General features: G+C 30.2%; 1 pseudogene; it reads right to left on the bottom strand.

Moving 5' to 3' along the window:
- Positions 1-4,261: 4,261 nt before the first annotated feature.
- LOC143390404 (guided entry of tail-anchored proteins factor 1 pseudogene) lies at positions 4,262-4,699 on the bottom strand (annotated as a pseudogene).
- Between the last annotated feature and the right edge of the window lie 2,014 nt (positions 4,700-6,713).

The following is a 6,713-nucleotide window of genomic DNA, read 5'->3' as shown; positions in this document are numbered from 1 at the left end:
AAAAAGGGAACAGGAAAATTTGAGTCATGGGATTACATATTTTGTAAATATGGGGATGCAAACATATATTCTATAAATGGTTTAATGTAATGTATAGGCAAATTTAACATTGATAATTGAAAATACAAGCTAAAATAAGCTTTAAAATTTATATCATTGTACATGGATTTAAGAGAAATTTGGTTTATTTATAAAGGTAAGGTAAGGATTAATATTTCATTCTACTTAGGATTCTGCTTGCATTAAAGAATGAATATGTACCTTGGGAAATATAAATATTCAAAAAAATATATGTGAAGATATTACATCTCTTCTAACACAGAGGAGAATACATTTTGAGTCATGTGATCATATGTTTTGTACATATGGGGATGTGACTATATATATATATATATATATATATATATATATATATATATATATATATATATTAATATCTTACATTCAAAACATAAAATTCAAAAATAAACTTTAAATTCATAATTGGGGTACATGAATTCATGTAAAATTCTCCTTAGATATAAAGGTAAGCTCAGTATTTAATTTTCTTTGGATTTGGCTTAGGGTTAAAGAACAATAATTGGAAAATCTCAATATTTTAAGCATATATATGTGTGGAAATATGCATTAAGGCATGTATAAACATACATGTTTTAAGACAGGAAAAAGTATAATTTGAGTCAGGTGATTAAATATTTTTTACATATGGAGACACAAGCATATAACCCATAAATGGTACATTGTAATGTTTATGTAAATCAAGAGACTCATAAAAAATTCATATTGATTTATATATTTTAAAATAAAACATGGTTTAGGTATTTAGGTAAGGTAGGGCTTAATATTTAAATTTGTTTTGGGTTAGGGTTAAGGTTAAGAAATGATAATGTGTATCAGGAAATATCAATATTCATAAAAATGTATGTATTGTGATATGTATGATAACATATATAAGCACGCAGGTTGTGACACAGGAAAGAATCAAATGTTAGTCAAGTGATTAAAAGCTCTGTAAATATGGCGATGCAAGAATATATTTCATAAAATATGGGTAGTAATAGAAATGCGAATTTAATATTGATACATATTATGATTACATAGGTAAAATACACATAAAATTTCATATTGGTATACAAGATTTTAAATAAAATTTGGTTTCAGTACTGAGGTAAGGTAAGTTTTTATGTAAAATGTTTGTTTAAGTTAGGGTTAAAGAATTAACATATATATGAGGATATATGAATATTCATTAGAAAGTACATGTGAAATTCTGTATGAAAATAGATACATACATGTTCTGACAAAGGGAATAATAAAATGTGAGTCATGTGTTTACATATTTTATAAATATGGGAAATGAAATGATATATATTATAAAGGATTTATTGTTATAAAATATGTATAATAGATATTGAAAATTGAGTTAGAAGTAAAAATACCCATTAATATTGATACAGGTGTACATGGATTTATATAAAAATTGGTTAATTTGTAGAGGTAAGATTAGGTTTAGTATGAAATTTTGGGTTAATGTTAGGATTAAAAAATTAGCATGCATATGTGGAAATATAAATAGTCCTAAGAATGTACATGAAAATATGTACAAAACATATATAAATATACATGTTGTGACACAAAGAAGTGTAAAATATCAGTCATATGACTACACTTCCTGTATATAGGTTAATTGGAGGATGTATACTATAAATGATATATATTAATATATATGCAGATTTAAAATTGATAATTAAAAATGGAAGTCAAAATACAATTTAAAATTTATATTGGTGTCTTTTGATTCAAGTCAAATTTGACTTAGATATAGAGATAATGTAAAGGCAATATAAATTTTGGTTTGAGTTAGGATTAGGGTATAGAAAGGACACATATGCTGGAAAATATCTGTATTCACGTGACTGACATGTAAAAATATGTAAAAAGACATAAAAGATACATGTCCTGACACAAGGGAGAGTGTTTTGTAAATAATGTGATGAGACATTTTGTAAATATGGAGTTAGAAATAGATACCCTATAAATTATATAGTGATATGTATGTAAATTTATAAAATTCTTATTGGTGTATAAAGGTTGAAGTAAAATTTTCCTTTCTTATAGAAGTAATATAAGGATCAATATAAAATTTTGGATTGTGTTAAGGTTTTAGTGAAAGAATGAATATTTGAATTGGGAAATATCAATATTCATAAGAATATACTACGAAATTATGTTTCATAACATATATAAACACACATGTTGTGACACAGGCATGAGTAAAATGTAAGTCATGTGATTACAAATTTGGTAAAAATGGGGATGAAGAATATATACTATAAACAATATATACCAGTATATATGCAAATTTAATATTGATAATTGAACGTATAAGTCAAAATACACATAAAATTTTATCATAGTTTACATGCTTTTAATAAAATTTGGTTTAGTATTTGAGATAAGTTAAGTGTTTACATAAAATTTTGGTTTGAGTTAGGGTTATAATTAGCAAGAGTTTGTGGAAATATGAATATTTCTAACAATACACCTATGAAATTATGTACAAAAACATACATGTAGTAATACAAGGAAGAATTAAAAAGTGAGCCATGTAATTACACATTTTGTAATGATGGGAATGCAAGGATACATATCCCATAAAAGATGTAGCATAATACAAATGCAAATTTAACATTGATAATTGAAAATAGAAGTGAGAATACACCTTAAAATTCATATTCTTGCCAGTCACAGAGTTGAACACCTCTAATTCCAGCCACTCTGAAGGCTGAAATGGGAGGATTATGAGTTTCAAGACAGCCCCAGCAGCAGCAAGGTGCTAAACAATCCTGTCTCTAAACAAAATACAAACTAGGTCTGGAGATGTGGCTCTGGCCTCAAGTGTGAGTGAGTTCAATTCTGGTTTAAAAAAAAAATCAAATTTTGGTATATGGATTTAAGTAAAATTTGGTTTACATATAGAGGTAGGATAAGGGTTAATATAATCCTTGTTTGTGTTAGGATTAGGGGTAAAGACTGAATATGTATATCAGGAAATATAAGTATTCATAAGATTGTAAAAGTGAAAATATGAATGAAAACATAGACTCGTGTTCTGACACAATGAAGAGTAAAATGTTGAGTCATGTGATTACATGTTAGAAGTCAAATAAGTATCAATTCAAATTAACTTATTCAGATTCCCTATTTTGTTTTTCAAATGCATTTCAATCTATACAGCAGAAATATTAATGTTTATAAAATTTATAAATATTATAAATATTAAATTTATATATTTAAATATTATATATTTAAATTTATATATTTAAATATTATAACTATTAAATGTTTATAAAACATACTTAATTTGAAATGCTTTCAGTACAAAACAATTCAATCACAAAACAATGCATTATGGTCTCATCAGTACATTTATAAAACACTGTAATGAAAAACTAACAGTTGCAAATAAGTAGATGATATACACTATAGAAATGTTCATCCAACTAATGACTTTAGACACAAAGAACACACAATGTCAATTAGTGTTATTCTTTCAATTTTACTACATGAGACAATAAACCAAATGTTCAAGTTCTACTAGTTGTAATAAAACTATCTAAAATAGATATAAAAGTACTTAAGTTTGGGCTGCAGTTGTATCTCAGTGGTAGAGCACTTGCCTAGCATGAGTGAGGCACTGGGTTCTATCCTCAGCACCATCTACAACTAAAAAATATATAAATTAAAATATTTTTAAAAGTATTCAAGTTTTTAGAAAATTTTGACTTTCCAGTTGGCAACAGGACCACAATGTGCCAATAGAGCAAATCAGGAGTAAGGTATGTAGGCCCCCATCCTGTTTCAAATCTGGTGTTACTGTAGAATACTGTAGAATACTGGGATTCTTACAAGAATCTCACATAAATCCCAAGAACATATTCAATACAAAACTACCTTATGTACTTTGGTGTTTTTTTTTTCGTTTGTTTTGTATTTTTAAGCATCAATCAGACTTTTAACCTAATAAGAGAATCATTTTAGAAATCATAATAGCTGGGATAGGTGTGGTGGGGCACAAGTGTAACTCAAAAACTCAGGAGGAAGAGGTATGAGGATGGTAAGCTTGAGGTCAGGCTGGGCAACTTACCAAGAACCTGTCTCAAAATTAAAAATAAAAAGGACTGTGGCTGGGGTTAGGTGGTAAAGAACCTTTGAATTCAACCCCCAGTTTAACAACAACAACAAAATCCCACAGTGGTATTCATCTGTCTTTTCGACTGAAAGGGTAAAGTACAAGGGGTCACCACAACTTGTTACAGACAAAAATCCAACTAGTAATTCTAACACCACCTGCTGTTCTAGCAGGGAAGGCTACCAGGAGGTCTAGTGGGGTTATCCATTTCCTCAGCACAACAGTCACAGGGGCAGAATAATACTTCCAAATGAGTGACATCATCAAGGTAGCTTGCAATGTACAGAAAGCAACACTTAAAAATCATTTTATCTTGGCTAGTTGAGCAGTCCCTGCTTTCACATAAGTCTTGAGCTGGTCCACCATCTTGTTGATCTTCCATTCCAGCCTGGCATATCTGACAAACTCATACATCTTGTTGACCATGGAGAACTCTTGCTTCATATCCTGGATCTCTGCCCTCATGTGTGTCTCTGGCTCTGCATCATTCTGCAGCACTCTGGACATGAAGGAGGACAAGGTCAGAAGGAGGATCAGAAGGATATTGCATCCAAACAGGAAGCAGAGGACCAGCAGCCACGTCCAGCTGTGGGACTTGGTCAAGTTCTTCCATTCTTCCCAGATACTCCCTGCAGCCCAGGCACCTCTAACAGAAGCTCCAAGGGGACCTCATCAGTAGGCGCACCCGCAACTGCGCAGTGAGTCCCACTAGCCCTGCTTCCTTGAATGAGGTTTGTAAAATTTATTCCTACACACATTATATTTTTGATGCTTTCTTTAATTGTTATAGCCCAACTTAGATTATGTATCAGCCCAATAAGCACCCTATAAAATGGAGGATATTAATAGATAAGACAAGATTAGATAATAGGGTAAATAATGTTAAGTTATCCTGACTGTACTTAAAAGAATTTAGCCTTTGGCTGGAGTTGTGGCTAGGTGGTACAGCGCTTACCTAGCATTTTTAAGACACTGGGTTCAATTCTCAGCACCCCATATAAATAAAGTCCATTGACAACTTAAAAACAAAACAAAACAAAACCTTGCCTAAGTGACTCCATTTGGAAGTTCCAAAATGTAACCCTAGTTATATAACTTATTTCTTGTAAAAGTTGTTTATTTTTGTACCGCATGTGTTTGGAACAAGGATGTGGTTATATGCATTGGGTGGCTGATTGTTAACTTTAGCTTCTGTGTCCTCCTTGCTTGCTTGCATCTACATTTTTGAGGATGTTGTTTTTCCCCTAATAAACCTCATAGAACTTGTACCCTGTACTGTTCCTGGCAGAAACAGTTTGGGTCCATCACGGAGCAGTTGCCAGCTAGCTAAATAAAGACTCTCCAATTTGGAAAAAATTCAGTTGAGAGTGTTTTCCGAGCTATATACCCAGAACAAAATGGTATCTTTTTTTTTTTAATCTCTATTTATGAACATTCACTTCTACCATATGTACAATTGATTTTTATTTGTATGTTGATCTTGAATCCTGCAATTTTACTATTACTTCCAGACATTTTTAAAATATTCAGTGATTTTTACTTTAAATGTTCATGTTTTCTTCAAATAAAGTTAATTTATTTTTTAATTTTTCATTAGTATGATTTTTAGTGTTTTTCCCCCCTTAACTGAGTACATCGACAGACTCTTTAGTAGCAAACCGAAAGAAATGATATGTACAAAACCCTGTTTGTTTCTGAGGATTTGGGTAAGTATTCAGTTTATTGTCATTAAGTATTGTGTTTCTGATAAGTTTTTAATAGATTCCCTGTGTCAGATTGAGGCACTTATTTTCTATTCCTAGTTTGCTAAAATTTTAAACAGAAGTTGATATTGGGTTACTAGGAAATACTTTTCTACACTTATTGATTTTATAAATATATATGTGTATATGTATATGCATATTACATATATATGTCATTTTATATTATTGATATGGAATTGCATTGATCAATTTTGGAATGTTAAATCAACTTTGCATCTCTATGAAAAACTTTGGTATGATATATTAACCTATTCCGTATATTGTTGAATTTTTTTTGCCAAGTTTTGCTTAGAATTTTTGCATCCAAGATCATTGTGTGGGGGGTTGGGGTGGGAGTGTTGGGGGGAGTCATTAGGGAATTAGTGATCTTAGTTTGTAATAATATTCTCTTGCAATGCTCATTCCTGGTTGTTTTTTTTTTCATGAAAATAATACTGGACCCATTAAGTGAGTTGAAAAGCACTTCATCTTTCTTTATAGTTTTGTGTAAAATTTTATTACTTCTTCCTTTTGTAATTGGAATTCAACATTGTTGCCACTTGAGATTGGATTGGTATTGGTACAAGGGTTTTTAACTAAAATTTCTATTTCTTTTATAGATACAAGACAATTGACCAAATCTATTTCTTCTTGAGTAAGTTTTGGTTTATTTTGAACTTTGTAAGAATTTATTCATTTTATAATAGTTCTCAAATTTATTGGCATAAAGTAATTCATAATATTTTCTGATTCTTTTTTTGAGGGGAATGTGGTTGAGT

The sequence above is a fragment of the Callospermophilus lateralis genome, unplaced genomic scaffold (assembly GCF_048772815.1).
Source record: "Callospermophilus lateralis isolate mCalLat2 unplaced genomic scaffold, mCalLat2.hap1 Scaffold_6287, whole genome shotgun sequence".
In the NCBI taxonomy this organism is placed as follows: domain Eukaryota; kingdom Metazoa; phylum Chordata; class Mammalia; order Rodentia; family Sciuridae; genus Callospermophilus; species Callospermophilus lateralis.
This window is presented reverse-complemented; position numbering and strand designations above follow the sequence as displayed.